Source organism: Leptodactylus fuscus, chromosome 1 (assembly GCF_031893055.1).
Source record: "Leptodactylus fuscus isolate aLepFus1 chromosome 1, aLepFus1.hap2, whole genome shotgun sequence".
Lineage (NCBI taxonomy): Eukaryota > Metazoa > Chordata > Amphibia > Anura > Leptodactylidae > Leptodactylus > Leptodactylus fuscus.
In genome coordinates, this window is record NC_134265.1 from 143303589 (window position 1) to 143327803 (window position 24215).

Below are 24215 nucleotides of genomic sequence, written 5' to 3' on the forward strand. Positions count from 1 at the left end.
AGCCCATAGGAAGGATGATACACTGGAACAGGATCAAAAGAAATCTGGTCTTTTTCTAAGTAAAATTTTGTCATTCTTAATCTGGGCTGTGCTTCATCTTGTGAGCTTCAGACGCAGGTTCTTAAAACACTAAATTTGTCCTAAATGCTGGGAAAATGTCTGCTCCAAATATCTGTCATTGTTAAAGTCCAAGTGTTAACTAGCCTGAGACTATGTTCTCTCCAGGATAGTTAGTACTGACTAAACACTCTCCGAGGGAGCGACTCTGAAACGGAATTCCCAAGATCATGAAGTCAGTAAAAGGAGTTAGCAAATCTCTTTGGAACCAACTCTTGCTTGCGTTTGCAATGTCCTTTTTATGTATTAATTTAAGTAGTTTTCTGAGGGGTTTTTGACAGGTAGACAAGCAATATTCTGAAATGAATTTTTCTAATTGAAACCACATATACCTTTTCTACCCTTTTGGAGAACTGGGTGAGCAACACAATCCTTGTTAATATCATTTCCTTACTGATTCTGATTATGTGTCGTTCATTGTACAAAGTACAATTGTACTTTAGTTGCTAGTCACACCCATCCAAAATGTGATGTCATCAGTGATGATAGCAGCATTTGTGTCAACTTTATTGGCAGCCAGAATGGGGGCCAGTCCTAATCACAATAAAATGTAACTTGTAATAAGAAACGCATATAAAAGGGTCACGCCATACAGTGCAAGGTGCCATCATATTGAAAATGCCAATTACACGTGATGCAACTAGAAAATACTGCTAGATGTGAATTATGATAAGCTTGTATGCAGGGACACATGAGAAATTGTTACATGGCTGAGGCCCCATGTAGCAGGCCACAGCAAGAAAGTGATGAGGGGAAAAAAAATGCCGCTGTAACACATTGCGTTTTTTCCTGCAGTGCTTTTCACAGAAAGTCTGCCAAGGTTTCATCTGCGGGCTTTCTGCTTCCATTATACCAATAGTGAAACCACCTACATTTCCGTAGGTATAATTGAAATGCTGCGATTTCCAAAACCACAACTGTTTTGGAAATTGCAACATATCCGCTGTGCATATTTTTTCGCAATTTGTGGATGGGATTCTTTAGAATCCTATCCACTATGCAGGGATTGTAAAATGCTACGTAGGGCCCCAGCTGTAAGCTTGGAGCTATAGTATGTCAACATACCATTTTTTCTCCTTCCTCTAGGATCCATAAATGCATTGGAATACAATTAATAAAATGCTTTGTATTAAACAGATTGTTCATGATACATACTGAACAACAAAATACAGGAGTTTATACACTGACAAGCAAAAGGGTAACAATGTTTTAAACTTTTGTCTTCCAGGCTCCATTTCTCACCATCCAGACAATCATCTTGGCTTTCTCATACATAAATTTGACTAGCAATTATTTAACATAAGATCAGTTTTGCAGATTCTTGTCATGTAACTTCATTGTTACTGTTTTGCTCCTAGTGGTGGAAAAATCTTTTTCTTCTTGTATGCACAATTTACACCCTGTTCTCACATTCCTTAATAGTCCTGGTTGATTCTCAAGTGAAAGGTTCACTGGTTCAAATTGAGGATAAACTATGAACAAGATTTCCCAAGACAAGAGAAACATCATCAACCGGCTCATTAATAGCGAACTCTCGGCCAAGCAAATTGCCAAACTGCCAAATATTAAAGTCAACGAGTTGGCTCATCACAAGGTCTATCAGTTCTGTCCTGACAAACACGACAGCTTGTATGCTTTGTAATAGTGAGATCACAAATACCCATGCAAGGAATGTGTTGATACAAATCAAATGTTGACCTGAAAAAAGGTGAAGAAGCCTCGACTTCAATGTCGTCATAAGAAGCATTGGCTCGAGTTTGCAAATAAGTATAAAAAGTGGATGGTAGAAGTTTGGAAATGGGTGACTTAGAGTAATAAGATGAAAGTTAATAGACTGGCCTTTGATAGGTGCAAATGGGTCTGGAAGAAAGGGGCAACAGATTGAAAAATTGAAGGAACTCTAAACTTTAGTGGAGAAAGCCTGATGATATCGGTTATTTCACATCCAAAGGCTTTGTATACTTGACCAGGATCAATAGTTGTCTCAGTACTGAGCTATAAGTGAGTATCCAACAAGATGAGTTACTTCAGACACTTAGAAATTATGGGTGTAAAAAGGATGGAATATTGTTCCAGCAGGGCAACGAGTCGAAACATACATCAAGATTAGCAAAGAAATGGTTCACTGACAATGAAGTAGAGATGCTGGATTGGTCCTCACAAACCTTAGACCTCAATCCAATCGAACACTTGTGAGTAGAGTTAAAGAAAAAGCTGTATTTAAACCCAAATGAGTCAACCAGTATGCACCAACATTGGGAACGTCAAGACATGGTTGAATCTGAGCGAGAGCATGCCCAGAAAGATTCAAGCAGCATTGAAAGCCAAAGATGAATTTTCAAAATAATAAAAATTTAAATTAAAATTTTTAGGAGCAAAACAGTAGCAATGCAGCTACATAACAAGAATCTGCAAAACTAATCATATGATAAATAGTTGCAAGCAAGATTTATGTATGAAATAGCCAAAATGATTTTATATAAAATGATGGTAGTGTCACATCAGTATACATTACTGGTGTACTGTGTAAAATGTAAAGAAAGCGGGAATTAAATGATTTGGAAAGCTCATATAACTGTATTTTATTCACAACAGAACAAATAATAGAAGTTTAAAGTTAGACATTTTTCCACTTCATTTGAAAAAAAAATTATTTATTTAGAAATTGATGGCAGCAACACATCTCAAAAAGTTAGGACAGGGCTATGTCTACCATTGTATAGCATCCCGTCTTTTTACAACAGCATTGCAAGTCTGCGTAGTGAAGAGAACAATTGCTGATATTTTGTAAGAGGAATGTTTTCCTATTTTTGTCTAATGTAGTTCTAGCTGCTCAATAGTCCTGGATCTTCATTAACTGTTTAATATTGGTAAAAATCAGGACTGCAGGGAGGCCAGTTCAGCACCCTGACTCGTCTTCTGAGAAGCCATGCTGAAATGAATGCAGTATGTCATTTACCATTGCCATGATGAAATATGCAAGAGCTTTTCTGAGGCCAGGGCCCCAACAGACGGAAACGCCATTTGACCGCGGCGGACACGCCATAGGAAAAATCGTGGTGTTTTACAGTCAGGATAAATTGGATGGGATTCTAAAATCTGATGCCCACTTTGCGGTAAAAAACCATAATGCAGACTCGCTGCTCCACGCTGGAAACAAAACCGGTGCAGTTTTGGAAATCGCAGCATGTCAATTATACCTATGGAAACACTGGCGGTTTGCCCATAGGTATAATTGTAACAGAAAATCCACAGAGGAAAACTCCACGAACTTTCTGCCTAAAGAGCTGCGAGAAGAACCACAATCCGCGGTTTTTCCTGCAGCGCTTTTTTTGCTGCGGGACGTCCTGTGGGGCGCTAGTATGAAAGGGACATTTTATTGGTAGGAGCATATGTTGTTCTAAAACCTCCATATACTGATCTGCATTTATGGTGCCTTTCAATATGTGTAAGCTGCCCATGCCATATGCACTAATGCAGCCCTGTACCAACAGACGTACAAGCTTTTAACCTGTGCACTAATAACAATCTAGACGGTTCCTCTCCTCATGAGTCTACAGGGCACAGTGTCTGTGCCTTTCAAATAGAATTTAACATTTTGGTTTATCTGATTATAGAGCAGATTACTATTTTGCCTTATGGTCCATTCACATGGAGGAAAATGGCGCTTTATTTGGTGCTGAATTTTCAGCGCTGAAAAAAAGCCTACCATTGACTTCAATAGGTTCTGCTAGCTTTTTTTTCCACTAGCGAAATTTTCCACAAGCAGAAAATTCTGCTACTGGAAAAAAAGCTAGAAGAACCCATTGAAATCAATGGGAAGCTTTTTTTCAGCGCTGAAAATTCAACACCAAATAAAGTGCCATTTTCCTTCGTGTGAATGGACCCTTATGCCCAGTTCACATATGCTGATGGAACACAAGTGCAACTGCAAGCTCTGTGCAGTTCAAGCGCACGGGCCCCATAGACTATAATGAGGTCCGTGTGCTTGCCGTGCACTGCCCGCACTAATCGTTCATGTGGGAAGTGCGCGGCAAGCACATGGACCCCATTATAGTCTATGGGGCCCGTGCGCTTGAACTGCACAGCGCTTGCAGTTGCACTTGTGTTCCATCTGTAGGGGTCCTCATGCGGACCCTTACGGACGGAACACATCAGCATGTGTGGACCAAGCCTTAGTCTATTATAAATGAGCTTTGGTCCAGAAAAGAAGGTGATGTTTCTGGACTGTGTTAATACATGGCTCCTTCTTTGCATGATACATCTTTAACTTGCATTTGTAGATTATAAGGCAAACTTTTTTCACAGACAATGATTTCTGGAAGTATTTGTGAACCAAAGCAAATCCTTTTCCTGATTTTAATGCAGAGCCACCTGAGGGCCTGTATATCACGAGCATCCAATATATCAGACTTGTCCCTTGTGTACATTGATTTCTCTAAATCTTTTGATAATATTGTGTAATGTAGATGGTGAGATAAATTCTTTGCAATTTACAATGAGGAACGTTTTGTTGAAATTGTTCCACAATTTTTAGTCCATTTTTTCACAGACTCTACCTCTGTAACACTCTTTTTATAAAAATTCTGAGTGTTTTATACACAGTGTTATTTTTTCCAAATGAAATGGAAAAATGTCTATATTTCAATATCTGAAATGTGTTCTGTATTCTATTTTGGAAAAGAAAAAAAAAAACAGCGGATAGAGGATTTAAATGAATGCACTTTTTACTTTACATTTTACACAGCATCCCATCTTTTTTGAAATTGGGGTTGTAATAAAGTCACAACTGTATTTTAGTGCTTCGATGCATCTCTGTGTTTCTAATACAAAAAGAAAAACAAAGATTTTCCATTACGGTGCTGTAAGGATACCCATTGGGACATAGTTTATTAGCTAATTGAAAGTGGCAGTTTAATGGTGTCCGTACTAATGTATTTGATTAGAAGTGGCTTTGTGAAGAATACTCCTTGTGACTCTAATCTCTGGAATGTTGACTCCTTCTGAGGTCAGTAATGGGTAGGGTTACCAGACCAAATATTCAAGCAGGGCTTTATAATCAAAGGCACATGCTGCCTAGCTCCAATTGCTGTTCATTGACGTGGTTGGATTCATACTGTGCAGTTTTTGTTGCATTTTTAGCAAACAATTTTTGGTTTGGTTGACATACTCCCATTGAGGCACACAAACTTTGTTTTGCGGTGTTTCAATCAAAGCAGAAAATACTTGTTAAAAACTCAAGAACACTTGCACTGTGTAAATTGACAGGAGAACTTTTGGTCCCATCCCTGTAATATATCACTATACCAAGCAATATACAGGGGCTTTATAGTGCAATATCTCCTGTGTAGGATAGAAAAATGTAGCACTTATTAAAGGGAATAGGACTGCCTATTTTTAAACCAAGTTTTTATTGAAAATTGTGTGATAATTTAATTTTCTATGTCACTATCTAGTTTCACTATAGCCACTAAGCCTAATAATAGACTGATACTTGAAAATTCTATAGGGATTTTCATTGCTGCAGTCACCTCATTTACATCACAAGCAAAACAGACAGTGTTATGTCAGTCCAGGTAGCTGCAACGGGGCTAAGGAATAGCAGTAGGAAATCTCGCCCTGCACTACTCCCACTAGCTATCCCGGTCCCTGCCTCACGGGTGTGGGTCGGCTGTTCTCAGGCTAAGCCTGACCCCGACGGCTCCTCTCTCACTGATACCGTAGGCCTAGAGGGAAGTGGGAGAAGGAATGCCCTATAAGATCTCTAGGGACTGGAGACTAAAGGGGGTCACCCCTAACGAACAAGTGAAGCTGCTACTGACAGGGACTGACAAGGGTGTGCGCTGACTAACAACACAAGCAGCACACAGGAAAAATGTGGGAAAGGATTCCCCCAAACCAATATGGGAAGGTACCTTACACTAGGAAACAAACACAGGGAAACTGAGTAGAAATCAAAGGATAAGGCAATTCACTCACACAGTCAATAACACACAGAGGAAGGATTGGTGAACACAGAAGGGAAAACTCACACACCAACTAGTTCACCCAATCCTCCCAAAAACCAACCACGGAACTTCCTCTATCCCAGATAACCACCTACTCCTCCTGCTAAGGCCTAGCACTGTAAAAGAGACACTCCGCACAGAACCATGGGAGGCATGGGTTTAAATACAGAGTAGAGACCACTCCTCCCAGGTGCAAATGGGAGGACAGACTAATCAACCAGGAAATAAAGCTGCCTACCAGCAGTGCGCGCGTGCAAGTCAGAAGGTGTGCACCAATACCCACGACAGGACAACCCCGCAGCGCCAGAATGCCACCCCAGACACCGCGCAGCCAAAAACTCCCCAGGTAAGAAAAATAGAAAGCAATGAACCTAAATACTCCTAACAGACAGTAGCACAACAGAAAATCACACATCTATAGATACCATCATCATTGTATTCACTACTGATAATAGATGTCACATCTTATCTACTCTCCCCCCCCCACACACACTCACACAAACACACAGACACACACAAAGCAATGCCTAGAAAACTGTTTTTAATGAAATCGAATAAATGGCCACCACCACTTGTATTACACAGTAAAAATACTAAAGGGACACGTGTATTGCCAGCCTCTCAGCCAATAGTTAGTGGTAGGTGGATAAGTTACAGTATATAAGGTTGTGTTGGCTGGAATACAAGGCATTTCAGTGATGGTGGAAGTGGGGGAAGGATGTGCTATTCATCACTACATGATAAAGAGAACTGAGGTTGCAAAGTTTGCAATAGAGCTAGAAAATTACAACACAGTTTAGTGAGATTTAAGTAATTACAAATTAGTGATAAAAATCATAGATAGGAGTGAGGGAGAATATCTGTGCTGTGTGAGCCTCACAACAGCAGTAATACATTGTATAAACAATGGAACCACACACTCCAAGAAATCAATAAGAGGTGGTGCAGGCATAAAAGGGTTCTTCAACCCATGAACAGAGTATAATAATTTAGCCACACACACATTCTTAAGTATAAAGTGAAAAACAGAAGTCTTTTAATTCATGACATCAGCAAAACACAATAAATAACAAGCCATCTATAAAGAGATTATGGTATAAATCAATCTAATATCAAGCTAGATCCATAAAAGCTCTTTGAAAAGGAGGCACGCCATGTCCTCCTTTACACACAACTTTTATGGATATAGCTTCATGAAGATCGCCTGATCGAAATGTTATACTATTCATCTACAGTTTGACATTCATACCATAATCTCTTTATACATGGCATGTTATTTATTGTGCTTGTGTAGAGATGAGAGAACACCGTTCGATCGAATAGGTATTCGATCGAATATCAGGCCGTTCAAGGTATTCGTTTCCAATCAAATACCATGCGGCATATGCAGTAAAAATTCACCTTCCCTGGCGCGTTTTTTGGCACCAATAACTGTGCAGGGGAGGTGGGACAGGAACTACCACAATGTAGGCATTGAAAAAAAATTGAAAAAACCCATTGGCTGCCAAAAACATGTGACCTCCCATTCATAAAAACAGCGGCCGTCATATTCGTTTCAATTTCCGGATTTCAGGCATAGGGACAGACGTGCTGCTGAAGGCTAGATAAGGATTAGCTTCAGCTGGGCAGGGAAAAACGGAAGAACAACAACAGCTCTTCTCAGAGCTATATACTAAAGGGAGAGGAGTCGAGCTTTCCACGGACGGTGTGTCCCCCAAAACAGGGATAAAGAGCTATTAGTTCCAGCTATATACGTACAAACCAGCTTTTACAGGAGTGTCCCCCCACAAAATAGCAGGAATACAGAGCAGTTAGAACCGGCTATATACTGTACGTGCAAACCAGCTTTTCTTAGGGGTGTCCCCACCACAAAATAGCAGGAATACAGAGTAGTTAGTTCTTACTATATACGTGCAAAGCAGCTTTTCTTAGGGGTGTCCCCCCACAAAATAGCAGGAATACAGAGCAGTTAGTTCTTGCTATATACGTGCAAAGCAGCTTTTCAGGCAGTGTGTAACCCCAAAACAGGGACACAGAGCAATTAGGTCTGGTTATGTACGCTCAATCCAGATATCCAGAGTGTGTACTCCCAAAACCTAGGTGGGAGACACCGAAATTCAGTCAGGCTATGTACGCTCAATCCAGATATCCAGGGTGTGTACCCCTAAAACCTAGGTGGGGAACACCGAAATTCAGTCAGGCTATGTACGCTCAATCCAGATATCCACGGTGTGTACCCCAAAAACCTAGGTGGTATACAAAGAAATTCAGTTAGGCTATATACGCTCAATCCAGTTTTTCACAGTGTGTAACCCCAAAACCTACCTGGGAGACACACAAATTCAGTCAGGCTATGTACGCTGAATCCAGTTTTTAAGGGTCTATCCCCCAAAGCTAAGTGGGAGACAGCCATTCATTCAGTCAGGCCATGTAGGGTCAAACCTGTTCTTAATGGCGGGGAGACAAGGCAGGCCGCCACAGTTTGCAACCCGGTCCCAGCCTCAACTACATTCAGCCAGTGTGCCGTGATTGAGATGTAGCGTCCCTGGCCGCATGTACTTTGTGCAAAGCGCAGAACTTAGGGACCGCCTGCTGGTGCAAGGCTCAACTCACCCTAAGGGCCAAAAACACCGCTGGTGAATTTTGTTCCGTTGGAAAGGACTCTGTGTTTAGATTTGGCTCAGTCGCAGCTCCAGAACATGCCTTTGAATGCAAGGTTTCCTTTAGTGGCTCCATCTCAGCAGAATGATGATGGTGAAACTTGGTTAAATCTGGTGTCGGAAAGGAAAGTGGTTTCTGATCTACATCTAAAGTACTGGAGCATGTTGTTTGGACTATTAACACCTGATCAGAACCCTGTAGGGGTAATGTAGAGTCCGATATTAAAGGTAGTAGTGTTTGCAGCCAATTCTCCACCTTTGCGGTCCTCTAAATAAAAGTTACCCCCAGGACTTGATACTAAAATGTTATCAATTTCCCAATCAAAATCAAGGTTTATGTCTGGGTCCTCAGTCCAATCCACTGCATCAATCCCACACAATGAGAGTGATGGTTCTTGAACCACCGTTTTAGGGGCTAAGAATTTTAAAGGGGCTAACACTCTGCTGGTGCAAGGCTAAACTCACCAAAAGGGCAAAAAACTCTGCTGGTGCAAGGCTGAACTAAGTTAAAGGGCCTCAATCTCTGCTGGTAAGAGGCTGAAGTCACCTAAAGGGCCTCAATCTCTGCTGGTAGCTCAGCTTAAGAGTCTCTAACTTAATTTGGAAGGGCTCACGTTAAGGGCCAGAAAAGTGAATTTTGGAAGGTCTTACCACATCACACACACAAACACACACACACACACACACATCAACATCCACAATGACAGTTCAGGGTGGGTACTGTTGGATTTCCCATTGCCTATTCCATCTGTGGTTGTCATGGGCAACGTGATTTAAAGGGGTGCTTGTTAATGTTAAGAAAGAAGGTTTCCAGGCATTTTCCCTCTTTGATAGAGGTTTTTTGAGTGTGGAAAGTGTGTAGTTGATAGGCTGTGATGTTGGGGTAAAACTGAGACTTGGGCTTGTTAGATTCCCCCAGACATGCTTCCCCTGCTGTCCCAGTTGCACTGCAGATGTGTTGGCATCATTTGCTGAGGTGTCATAGTGGACTTGGTGACCCTCCTGAGTCGAATGGTGGGATCCCCTGAAACGAAGCATTTTTCCCCATAGACTATAATAGGGTTTGATATTCGTTCAAATAGTTGAATATTGAGCGGCTATTCGAAACGAATAATGAATATCGAATATTTTACTGTTCGCTCATCTCTATGCTTGTGCTGAAGTCACAAATTAAAGACTTTTGTTTTTCACATTCTACTCAAGAGTGTTTGTGCGGCTAAATTATTATACTCTGCAGCAGTGATACAGACAGACAAATGACAGTTAACCCTTTCATTGTGAATGATCTAATTTTATCTAAATCCATAATATTAATCTATACTTTACTGCCTCCACTCATGCTGCCACAGCTACCACCACTCAGCCAGACATGTCCTACAGCAGGGTTATGCAACGGGAGGATTTTTTTTCAGCGCTGAAATTCCACACTAAATTCCTCACCATTTTCCTACTTGTGAATGGACCCTTACTGTTAACAATTTAATACCCAAAGGGTATTCAGTGTTTTAGTACTATATATAAAAAGTAAAGACAATAAAACAAATGACACATCGGCAAACAGGCTTAAAACTAAAGGGATAAAACCAGAAGAAATCCAGCACTTATTCATACAAATTGGCTTCTTTCATTACAGAGGCCTAGTCAAAAGTCTAAAATTTAGGGTCCATGCACACGGAGTAAACGCGCACTCATTTTGGCAAAATACACGTGTAAAAAATACACATGTAAAAATATGACTCCCATTGACTTCAATGACATTTTTTTACTCGTGTAAAAAAACACGTAAAAAAACACATCAAAATACACGTGTAAAATGTCATTGAAGTCAATGGGAGTCATATTTTTACATGTGTATTTTGCCAAAATGAACGCGCGTTTACTCCGTGTGAATGGACCCTAAAGTTGCACACGTAAACTGCCTGATTGACCAACAGCAAAGGGTAAGAGAAGCCTATGCACACTAAAAGAGAGGAAGTTTGATTTCTCTCCAGCCACACATTGATAATATACAATACAACACAATGAATAGTTCCCTGCTTAGATATTACATAAAATATGTTATACATTTCACGCATGGAATGTACACCACGGTTTAGCAGGATCTCTCTAACAGAATAAAAGAATATTCTAGTCTCGATATTTTTTGTTATTGACCCCTATAGATTATGGGAGACATATCTCTTCTACACAGCATCAGTTATAAATGTATATTTTGTTCATAATAACCATTTTAGGACTTTAGAACTAAGTCGCAGGTTATTGAATTGTGATCATCTCTGGTTGACTGTAAGATTTACTTTACAATAAAGGGTCTATCCTTACAAAAATACATCTCTTTTGTTATCTCCTTTTACATGAATTACTTTATAGCAATGACTGCTTGGCTATCGTATTACTGCTATTTTAAGTTGTCCTCTAAACCAGAAGGCAGAATTGGTTTCTTTCACTCTCTTTAATATAATGTGAGTCTTGGCTTATTCTCTGTTTAGATTCCATGTAATTGAAAACAAACCCAGAATGTACTCCTGAAGACCATAAGGGCAGAACCCTATAGCCTTATTAGCCTATAGGTTAATCGGAATCAGCTATCATCAAGGATATTAAAGAGTAACTTTTGTGGAGATACTGGAAGGAGACAAAGCGATTGCGTGAAAAGCATGAGGTCATTTTCCTTGCTGCTACAAAGTGTGTGCCATTAATCTGTCCTTAGCAACAGCTTGATGGAAACCAAAATCAGATAAATGCATTTCTGTATATCCACTTTATCAGATGGAGGCAATTAAGGGCTCACACACCTCAAGATGGGGCTTTGTTTTTAAGGAGTGCATGCTAGACAAGGCATAAAGATTCTATTATTTCTAGGACAATGCGCCCGGCTAATCCCAATTTATTTTCCAAGCTGTGTTAGCAACAAAAGCTTTAGAAAGAGCACAGATAAAAGAATTTTCTCTGGGCTCCTAATCTCATCACTAAAGTTGGAGTTTTCTACCTTAGCCAAACTTTTCCTTATTTAACAACGGGAAAAGGAAAAAGAAGGAAAAAGAAGAAAAGAAAGAAAAACATTTTTCTGCTTCAATACTTCATTTCTAGAGGCTGTGAGGGGCCAATTATGCAAATGCCAATTGTATAGTGTTAGGAATACCACATTGCAAGTCCTTTGGTCTAATTGCCGCTTCTCTCCAGGCCGAGAGGTGACATTTCTATTAGTAATTGTACAGACATTAAGAACATTCACTTTCTCCTATTCATCTTCAAATTCCTACTGAATTTTCACGGTCTGAAGCTCATAGGGGATGACTTTACATAATATGTTCCTATGTTTGGTCATATTCAGACTGTATTCAACATTTTAAATTAACATAATTTATCTAAATCTGACTATTTTATTCTAGAATCGCACAAGTATGATTTGAGGAAGTTTATATATTTTTGAACCAAAAGCAAGACATAAAGTGCTAAAGAAACGACTATTTTGTCTTTGTTTATCCAACCTTTGGCTCAAAAAACTGAATAAAAATGCATCAAAAATCAGATATGTAAATCCAGCTTTTAAGAAAAAAGGCTACATTCACAAAAACATGGAAAGAAAGGCAAGGAAAATACATGCAACATGATTGTGTGTTCCTACCCTAAGGCTGCATTCACAAGAATATTGTTCAGAATGACCATGAAAAATTTACATTTTTCATGGCTGTTTTGCACCTGAAAGCAGGCCTGTTTTCCTGGATCCCTCATACATTTAAGAGTGTTAAGGGATCCGTGAAAACGAACAAAAATAGATCATGAGGTATTTTAAGGTAAAGGTTTGAATGATCAAGCCGGTGAGGAGGTGAGAGCTCTAACTAATGCTGAAATCCCTAGGGTAAGTTCATACAAGTTTTTTCGGTCCGGAACCTGAGGCAGAGGCCGCCTCAGGTTCCAGACCAAAAACCGGATAACTGCGACTGAAAGCCAGTGCACTGCATGGACATAGTCCGCAGGAGGGAGTGTCTTCAGTAGAGACGAGCGAACACTGTTCGGATCAGCCGATCCGAACAGCACGCATACATAGAAATAAATGGAAGCACCTGTGACGCCGGCCGGCCGCCGGCAAAGTCAGCGTCACAGGTGCTTCCATTCATTTCTATGGGTGCGTGCTGTTCGGATCGGCTGATCCGAACAGTATTCGCTCATCTGTAGTCTTCAGGCCAAATCGCAAGGCAACGCAATGTCGCTTCTTTTTCCATGAGCCGGAACAAACCGGCTCCCGGAAAAAAGACTCGAGTGGCTCCATTGAAATGGGAGCTGTTTTTTTTGGTCAGGATTTTGAGGTGGATACGGCCTCAAAATCCTGGCCAAAGTACTCTGTGTGAACTTACCCTTAACCCTCTAGTGGACCCAGTTGGAGACTGTTACTTTAGGTAAGGCCCTGAGTAGATCTCACAGCAAAAAAGCACTGCAGGTAAAAACGCTGCTCCAAGCATCGCAGTTCCTCCTACAGCGCTCTGCATAGAAAGTTTGCAGAGGTTTCCTCTGCAGACTTACTGCTTCAATTATACCTATAGGGAAACCATCCGTGTTTCCCTAAGTGTAATTGACATGCTGCGATTTACAAAACTGCGACAGAGTGTCTGCTGCATGGATTTTACTGCAAAGTAGGGATGATACCCACTAAAATCCCATCCACTTTACTGTGACTGTAAAACACATAGTTATTTTCACGGCGTTCTGGCTGTGGGCAGACCATGGCGTTTACGCCACATGGGGCCCTGGCCTTATATGGTGAAGTTAATCAAATGCTGGCCAAAAAAAACCCAAAACTGGTCAAAATAGCTATAGAATATCTGTAGTTATTATCTATAATTATTTGTTTATGCAAATGAATAAAAATGACAAAGTATCATCTGAAACTACTTAAATCTTATGTTCCTGACTATTTTTATGTAATGTCCCGTGAGCTTTAGGCTAAGGCCCCAGTGGGCGGAAAAGCAGCGTTTTTGGGCATTACGGAAATGCAGCGGAAAAAAGTGCAGTGTTTTACAGTACCAGCATAGTGAATGCAATTTTGTCTACTTCTAGCCCCACACTGCAGGAAAAAAATGCTGTGGAAAAGCTGCATTTTTCAGCATGTCAATTATAGTTGTGGAAACGCTGAGTTTTTCCCTCCATAGATTTCTATGGAGAGTGTGAAAACAGCAGCAAAAACGCAGCATGATAAATGTGTTGCAGAAACGCTGCGGAAAAACATCAAAATCCGCAGACAAAAACTAACTGTTTTGCTTGGTTGAGGCTAAGGCCCCACGGGCCGAAACCGCCACACTAAAACACTGTGGGAACAAACACAGCATGAACGCATTGCGGTTCTTCCTGCAGCACTTTAAACAGAAAGTTCATGGCGTTTTCCTCCGCGGACTTTCTGCTACAATTATATCTATGGGAAAGCCGCCAGCATTTCTGTAGATATAATTGACATGCTGCGATTTTCAAAACCGCGACAGTTTTGGAAATTGCAGCGTGTCCGCACTGCAATTTTTTCAGCAAAGTGGGCATGGGATTCGCATGAATCCTATCCACTTTGCAAGTACTGTAAAACGCTGCAATTTTTCCTGTGGCGTTTCCGCCGCAGCCAAATCGCAGCGTTTCCGGGCCGTGGGGCCCCGGCCTACATAGAAGAGGACCATAATTCCTTAGGCTTTTCAACATAGCCTTTTAATTACCTTTATTGCACATGAGAAACTCGAGCAAAAATTTGATGAAAAACTCAACAGAAAACTCATATGAATTTCCACAGCACAAAACTGAAAAAAAGCGATGAAAAACGCATGTACATGTGTGCTTTTTTTCCGCGACAGAAAATGCTGAGTTTTTTCTGCGTTTTTTTACGCTGCGTTTTTTTTTTTTTTGCTGCATTTCCGCCCAGTGGGGTCTTAGCCTAACTCTTTTTTGTATTTGCTCCTCAGCTTCATTCCTGAGAACAAAGACCTGATACACCACTGTAACCAATGCTTTTATCGCCATGAAAAGAGATTTTATTCACACAGAAAACATTTTTTCATTTTGCCACAGTTTTCATCTTTCAAAGCCCCCAATTTAAAAAGTCTACTGGGACCCAACTATGGCTAAGGCCCCATGAGGTGTCGCACAGTTGGCTTAATCCAAGACAGAATTTTATGACACTACTAGCAGTACTCGCGACTTCGTCCGCGGAACCCTGACCCCCTGCGCGACCCACCTGTAGCGCCGCGCAGGCTACTTCCTTTACCTTGTGTCCACAGCGGCTCCTTTTTCCTCATCTCCCCCCTGGCGCCCGCCAAGCTCCTTTTTTCCTACCCACTGCCTCATGTGCTCGCTTCTTTCTCCTACCCCATGCCCCTTTTCCCCCTAGCCCTGTGGCCCCTTTTCCCCCCTAGCCCCGTGTCCCCTTCCCCCCCAACCCCATGACCTCTTCCCCATGTTACCTACCCCGTGCCCCTTTTTTCCCACCACCCCATGCCCCCTTCCCTGTTTTACCTACCCAGTGACCCCTTCCCCCCCAGACTCTGTGTCACGTTTCCCCCCACCAACCTGTGCCCACGGCCTCACCAAACCCCGGGCTCCTCGTGCACCGATGTTACAGGGGTGCCTATGTGGGCTCCCCTCCCGCGGCAAGCCATGTGCCCCCATTCCATCTGTGGGCGCTGTGGCGGCCCTGGCCCTGTCCCCCTTCCAGGGGCCCCCGGGTTTACCTGCCCAGGCCCCCCCATTCCCGCGTGCCCCACTGGACCGGCAACCTCCTCACTCCCAACACCCCACCCCTCTCCCTTCGCAAAGTCCTCTAACTTGCCTGTCGTCACAGCCCTTCTCCTGCGGCCAAATGACACTGTAGATAGCCCTGAGCAGACATCGGCGACATCCCCAAAGGACATGCAGAGTCCAGAGGCCGCAGCCGCCACGGGACAGCAGGTCAAACCGGCGTTACAGACTGCGGTGTAGGCGACCCCCTGTCCGGCCACGGCAGAGCTCTGCAGTCCTGTGGTAAGCCCGCACAGGCGGGGCAGCATACACACTTCTCGCTGCCCCAGAGTACGGGCGCTGGTTCAGGACGCTCTGGACCTCTGAGAGCCGCCATGTTCTTGTGAATGGCCGGCCAATAGCTCCACCCACATAGAGAAGCAGCACCCATCCAGGTGAGCTTCTGATGGGGCTGGGATGACGTCATCCCAGGTCCTACAGCGTCCCAGGTCCTGCAGCGAATTCAAAAGTGAAAAGCACCGGTCACGGGAGTGAATTGCGGTGGTGTACGGGAATTCCATGTAGCCTATCGTTCAATCCGGGACCCAAGGTATGTATGTGCGCAATTTCAGCCAAATCCATCCGCCCGTCTAGGTGTCATTGCGTCCTCTTTCCAACCCCCCTTCCCCCCCCCCCCCCCAACCCCTTTGCACCCACCCCCACAACCCCGGCCCTGGCCTCCTCCCCTGCCCGGGGTTAGGAGCTAGGCCCGAGAGGGCAATAGGGAGTTTGTGGCTTGCTATGCTAAAAAGTGTGTGGGATTGCAGAGCTGGTGGTATGAGTTGTGGTTTTGTGGGGGTCCTGGCAAAAACGTATGTCTGCGATTGTGACGAAAAGTAGCCTATCATCCTGCCTAGGAACTATGTTTGTTGAAAATTTGAGCCAAATCGGTTGAGTGTTTTTTGCGTGATTGAGGAACAAACATCTAAACATCCAAACACACAAACATCCAAACACACATACTTTCACATTTATAATATTAGTAGGATTTTGCCACATCTTTTTCTGCATCATTGGCGTATCATCACGCATTTATGTCCCCTTTTTTTTGAAAATCTAATTGTCTACCATCTTGAAAAATTGATGCGGCAAAGATGCGTCATATTGAGCCAAAGATGTCTAGTCTTAACCACAATAGTAAATTGAGGCCAATCTCCGGCAATTTCTCATTTTATTTGACTAGCAGAATATAAATTATATTTTCAAGCCGGCATGTTCAGCATACACTGAATTATGTACAGAAATAATGCCTGTGTACAGTACATAAATTCCTTTACCTTTAATGTATAAAAAAAAAACCTATAAAGTGTCGTAGAATGAATATTATACTTGGCACAATGTATACATTCTCACATAAGACCACCCATTTCACTGAATACAGTTCCTTTTTATGAATGAAAAAAAAAATCAACATTTTAATACAAATTGAAGTGGGTCACTTTACCGCATACATTAGACTACTTTCTAAAAAGCACAATTGCATGTATTATAAAGGGCCATTTATCATGTGAGTTGACATGTAATAAAACACCACTCATTTGTAGTGGTCCATTTCCTTGAATTTCTTAAAACACTTTTCACAGTTTATATTTCATATTTCTAAAATAGAATGTATTCCTGTGAGAAATAATAGTCCCTCCTGCACACACAATGTACTATGCACATCCATTATTAATTGAAATGTTATAAGTAGAGATGAGCGAACAGTGTTCTATCGAACACATGTTCAATCAGATATCAGGCTGTTCGATGTGTTCGATTCGAATCGAACATCACGTGGCAAACTCCAAAAAAATTTGATTCCCCTCCCACCTTCCCTGGCGGTTTTTTTGCACCAATAACAGCGCAGGGGAGGTGGGACAGGAACTACGACAACGGGGGCATTGAAAAAAATCGGAAAAAGTCATTGGCTGCCGAAATCAGGTGACCTCCATTTTAGACGAATAGTGGATTTCAAATCCGGGTCATATGAGAATGTGAACTTTGTGACTATGAGACAGGGATAGCTGTACAGGCAGGGATAGCTAGGGATAACCTTTATTTAGGTGGGAATGTTATTAAAAATAACTTTTTGGGGCTCTATCGGGTGTGTAATTGTGATTTTTGTGACATAAACTTTTTCCCATAGGAATGCATTGGACATCGCTGATTGGCTAGAGTACGGAATTCGACCAATCAGCGCTGGCTCTGCTGGAGGAGGTGGAGTCTAAGATCGCTCCACACCAGTCTCCATTCTGGTCCGATCTTAGACTCCGCCTCCTCCAGCAGAGCCAGCGCTGATTGGTCGAATTCCATACTACGCCGGTGGAGTAGTTGAGCTAAGCACACACATTCAGCTCTGCTTCATCAGGCTAATAGAACGCATTGGCCAATCAGCGCTGGCCAATGCAAGGGTTCCAGTGCACCCTCGGCTCTGATGCAGCAGAGCCAAGTGTGCACAAGGGTTCTAGTGCACCCTCGGCTCTGCTACATCTGATGTAGCAGAGCCAAGTGTGCATAAGGGTTCTAGTGCACCCTCGGCTCTGCTACATCTGATGGGCTAACCGGCACATGGTGTAGTTGAGCAGAACTGGCTCAACACTGCTGAGTCTCTGCATACCCATAGGAATGCATTGGCCAGCCTTCGGCCAATCAGTGCTGGCTCTGCCGGAGGAGGCGGAGTCTAAGGTCAGTCCTGAATGGAGACTGGTGTGGAGCGATCTTAGACTCCGCCTCCTCCAGCAGAGCCAGCGCTGATTGGTCGAATTCCGTACTCTGGCCAATCAGCACTGTCCAATGCATTCCTATGGGAAAAAGTTAGCTTGCGAAAATCGCAAGCTGACAGGGATTTCCATGAAATAAAGTGACTTTTATGCCCCCAGACATGCTTCCCCTGCTGTCCCAGTGTCATTCCAGGGTGTTGGTATCATTTCCTGGGGTGTGATAGTGGACTTGGTGACCCTCCTGAGACGGACCCCTGACGGACCCCTGACCCCTTAACGAGTATATGTTCCCCATAGACTATAATGGGGTTCGAAACCCGTTCAAACACTCGAACAGTGAGCGGCTGTTCGAATCGAATTTCGAACCTCGAACATTTTAGTGTTCGCTCATCTCTAGTTATAAGGACATAGCTATGATTTTGTATAATCCTTTCAATAATTATATTACACGTTTTTTAATAGGAATTATTCTTAAAGGGGTTGTCCCATCACAAGGATCCTATCTATACTGCTTGATAATGTGAATGTAAGACTTTTCCTAAATACATTGCTTCAGCAAAACTGCTTTGTTTGTCCACTATCTTACTGTATTCATTTCTCTGTTGACACATCCCTTGACTTATCTGGTCAAAAGTCAAGTGATTTATCTGCTGCTCTGGGGGGGGGGAGGGAGCAGGGGCTAAGTGCACGGGAGCGAGCCTGAAGGGGGGGTAGTTTACACTTAGGGGGAAGGGGCCACCAATACAGACCCGGTATCTGCTGTAATAGAGAGGCGGATGCCAGGGAGTGTTAGACGCCGGCACAGGTGCCTGCGACATCGCTACGCTCCTGCCCTGCATGAAGCCAGCAGCGGCAGGAGCGATGCTGCTATTCCGCTCCGACGCCCCCCCCTCCCTCCGGAATAGCAGCATCGCTCCTGCTGCTGCTGGCTTCATGCAGGGCAGGAGTGTAGCGGTGTCGCAGGCACCTGTGCCGGCATCTAACACTCCCCGGCATCTGCCTCTCTGTATTGCAGAGGTCTGCAACGGGTCTGTATTGCATTGTGAAGGCTGGAGAACTGACCGGTCTCACCATCTATGAGCGTGCACGCAGGGCCAGCGGCATCTCGCCGCTGGCTTTGCATATGTAACCCCGCCCACCAATGACGCAACAAAGCAGGAAGAAAAAAGAATTTACAGCAGCGAAGAGTGGTGAGTATGCGACGTGGGAATACACCTTTAATACATCTGTTTCTCCAATCCTCTGATAGGCCTATAAGTTGAAAAAGTATGAAAATGTACAGTTAGGGCCAGAAATATTTGGACAGTGACACAAGTTTTGTTATTTTAGCTGTTTACTAAAACATGTTCAGAAATACAATTATATATATAATATGGGCTGAAAGTGCACACTCCCAGCTGCAATATGAGAGTTTCCACATCCAAATCGGAGAAAGGGTTTAGGAATCATAGATCTGTACTGCATAGCCTCCTCTTTTTCAAGGGACCAAAAGTAATTGGACAATGGACTCTAAGGGTGCATGCACACTACGTAACGCCGGGCGTGTATGAGAGCCGTACACGCCGGCATTACAGCAGACTGCCGAACACTTCCCATTCACTTCAATGGGAGCGCTCATAACAGCGGCGTTTACGAGCGCTCCCATTGAAGTGAATGGGAAGTGTTCGGCAGCCCTGCTGTAACGCCGGCGTGTACGGCTCTCATACACGCCCGGCGTTACGTAGTGTGCATGCACCCTTAACTCTGAAGGTGTCTCCCTCGTAAACCTGTAATCAATGAAGTAGTTAAAAGGTCTGGGGTTGATTCCAGGTGTGTGGTTTTGCATTTGGAAGCTGTTGCTGTGACCAGACAACATGTGGTCAAAGGAACTCTCAATTGAGGTGAAGCAGAACATCCTGAGGCTGAAAAAAAAGAAAAAATCCATCAGAGAGATAGCAGACATGCTTGGAGTAGCAAAATCAACAGTCAGGTACATTCTAAGAAAAAAGGAATTAACTGGTGAGCTTGGGAACTCAAAAAGGCCTGGGCGTCCACGGATGACAACAGTGGTGGATGATTGCCGCATACTTTCTTTGGTCAAGAAGAACCCGTTCACAACATCAACTGAAGTCCAGAACACTCTCAGTGAAGTAGGTGTATCTGTCTCTAAGTCAACAGTAAAGAGAAAACTCCATGAAAGTAAATACAAAGGGTTCACATCTAGATGCAAACCATTCATCAATTCCAAAAATAGACAGGCCAGAGTTAAATTTGCTGAAAAACACCTCAAGAAGCCAGCTCAGTTCTGGAAAAGTATTCTATGGACAGATGAGACAAAGATCAACCTGTACCAGAATGATGGGAAGAAAAAAGTTTGGAGAAGAAAGGGAACGGCACATGATCCAAGGCACACCACATCCTCTGTAAAACATGGTGGAGGCAACGTGATGGCATGTGCATGCATGGCTTTCAATGGCACTGGGTCACTTGTGTTTATTGATGACATAACAGCAGACAAGAGTAGCCGGATGAATTCTGACGTGTACCGGGATATACTTTCAGCCCAGATTCAGCCAAATGCTGCCAAGTTGATCATAGTACATAGTACAGATGGACAATGACCCCAAGCATACAGCCAAAGCTACCCAGGAATTCATGAGTGTAAAAAAGTGGAACATTCTGCAATGGCCAAGTCAATCACCAGATCTTAACCCAATTGAGCATGCATTTCACTTGCTCAAATCCAGACTTAAGGCGGAAAGACCCACAAACAAGCAAGACCTGAAGGCTGCGGCTGTAAAGGCCTGGCAAAGCATTAAGAAGGAGGAAACCCAGCGTTTGGTGATGTCCATGGGTTCCAGACTTAAGGCAGTGATTGCCTCCAAAGGATTTGCAACTAAATATTGAAAATAAAAATATTTTGTTTGGGTTATGTTTATTTGTCCAATTACTTTTGAGCTCCTAAAATGTGGAGTGTTTGTAAAGAAATGTGTACAATTCCTACATTTTCTATCAGATATTTTTGTTCAACCCTTCAAATTAAACGTTACAATCTGCACTTGAATTGTGTTGTAGAGGTTTCATTTCAAAACCAATGTGGTGGCGAGCCCAACTCGCGAAAATTGTGTCACTGTCCAAATATTTCTGGCCCTAACTGTAGGTGATCATCCCTGGATTCAGACCAGCTCCAGGTTTTCAGGGGCTGTAGAGTGATAGTAAAAGCTAATAATAACACCAGTGACATTTTTGCCCTATTTCTTTTAGTATTTTTGTGATTTATTTAAAAAAAAATAGTTTATTTTTTTTCTATTTTTATAGCCATAACAGCCAGAACTTTTATTTTTATTTTTATTTTTAAATTGCTACATGAAGTCTTTTGTTGGCAGGACAAGCTGAAGTTTTTAGGCCATTTTGCTATAAGTAAGGATTTCATTTATTAACGTATATTATGGGTTTAACCGCTTCACGACGGCTGACTGTATATAAACGTCGGCGCGGCTTGGGCTCTGTGCCGCGCCGACGTTTATAAACTGACCCTTTTAAAATGGGGATCGGGTCTCCCCGAGGGTCCGGAGCTCCGTGGACCTAGCGCTAATAGCTGCTGGGGTCCACGGAGACATGATCAGGACCTGATAGATTCAGGTCCCGATCATGTAGCAGCCATGTCAGGGAAAGTTTGTTGCAGTAACAAACTTTCCCTGACATGAGATGCCGCCCGCAGGTAAATGGTCCTGCGGGCGGCATCGTGAGCAGGTGTTAGCTATATGTTATAGCTAACACTGTGCCCGATGTACTCCGATTGGAGCTGGTGTCCGATCGGAGTTAAACATGATCACGGCACTGAAGCGGTTCTGCGATGTTATCGGCACCCCCCGCGGGGAGATCAGGGGGTGCCGATATGTAAAACATGCACCCTGGGGTCTAACCAGTGACCCCAGGCTGCATGAGCCCCCGTTACCTGGTTGACCCTGCCAGGTACTAAGGAAGCCAAGCGATGCGTCTACATCGCTTGGCTTCCTGTTACAGATCGGAGACACGTGCAGCCTGTGTCTCCAGCCTGATTGATTCAGCAATGAAATCATTGCAGAATCAAGTGTCCTAAAAGAGACACACAAAAAAAAGTGAAAAAAAAAGTGAAAAATAAATAATAAAGTGTTTGAAAAAAATTAATAAAGTTATAAAGCCCCAAAAATTCATTTTTATTCAATAGAAAATGAATTATATATAAAAAAAAACCTAAAAATTAATAAAAACAATGCATATCTGGTACCGCCGCGTCCGTAACAATCTGTACAATAAAACTGAAATAATATTTAATGTACATGGTGAACGTCGGAAAAAAAAAATGGAAAAAACCGGTCGGAAGTAGTGATTTTTCGCCATCTCACCTAAAAAAAAAAAAATGCTATAAAAAGTGATCAAAAAGTCATAATCGCCCCACAACAGTGCCAATAAAAAGCACAGGTTGTCCCGCAAAAACTAAGCCCTCAAAAAACACTGTCAACCGAAAAATAAAAATGTTACGCCTCTCAGAAGATGGCGATGCAAAAATCACTGATTTTGTCCCCAAATGTGTTTTTGTTCGGCAGAATTAGTATCGCATAAAAAAATATAAATGAGGTATCGCCGTAACCGTACCGACCCGCAGAATAAAGGCTACGTTACTTATACTGTACACTGCATGCTGTAACCGTACTGACCCGCAGAATAAAGGTCACATATTACTTATAAGGTATGCTGCATGGCGAAAAATTAAAAAGGTAAAACGCAATGCCAGAATTGATTTTATTTTTTTTTAAATCCAGCAAAAAAAGAGTTAATAAAATGTATTCAATAAGTTGTTAGGCACCCAAAAATGGTGTAATTACAAAATGCATCTCATCCCACAAACAACAAGCCCTTATATGGCCACGTCACCAGGAAAATATAGAAATTATAGCATCTAGTATTGTGAAGACAAAAAAAACCCAAATCACCAAATCATTAGAACACAACTGGCTGCGGCAGGAGGGGAATATATAAGCTGTGCGAGCGGATATCAGGGGACACCCCAGATTTACAGCTTATGAGGGAACAGACACCAGAAATGACCCCCAAAGTGACCCCCAGAGTGACTCCCCCAATCATAGGAGCTACTGGGACATAGTAGGGAATTTGGTGTCTGCAATGTTCTCCGCACAGCTTACATATTCCCTCTTCGCCATCCGCTGTGCAGTCACGTCTGGGATACTAATACCCCCTGATAAATTCTTTGAGGGGTGCAGTTTTCAAAATGGGGTCACTCCTTTGGGGAATCCACTTTTCTGGTACCTTACAGGCTCTACAAACATGACATGGCGTCCAGATACCAAACATCTGAATCTGTACTCCAAAAGCTGCATCGCCCTCCTTCCCTTTTGAGCCCTGCTGTGTGCCCAAACTGCAGTTTATGCCACATGTATGACACATGTATGACACTGGTGTACCCGGGATACCGTACGCAATGCCATATGTGGGTATAAACTGATATAGGGGCACAGCCGGACACAGAAGGGTTGTTTGGTTTTTGGAGCGCAGACGGTTTGGTTTTTGGATGCCACGACACTTTTGCAGAGCTGAAATGCCCGTAAAGTGGAATCCCTTGATATGAAACCTTATTTTGGAAACTACACCCCTGAAGGGTTTATCCAGGGGTACAGAGAGCATTTTTAACCCCCAAGTGTTGCTATAACTTATTATCCATAAATGAATATGAAGCTGATTGTGAAAGGTAAAAATAATTTTTTCCAGGAATACGTCATTTCAGTGCCTAATATTTTGTGCCCGACTTGTATCAGAGATGAACGCTCTAAAAGCTGTTGTGCCCGGGATAAATCCCATCAGTGGGGTAGTGTCCAAAATGCGGTGACATGTCTGCGGATTCCACTTTATTGGCAATTCAGGGGCTTTGCAAAAGTGGCATGGTGTCCTAAAACCAAACTGTGCTCCAAAAATCAAAATAGCGCTCCTTCCCTTCTGTG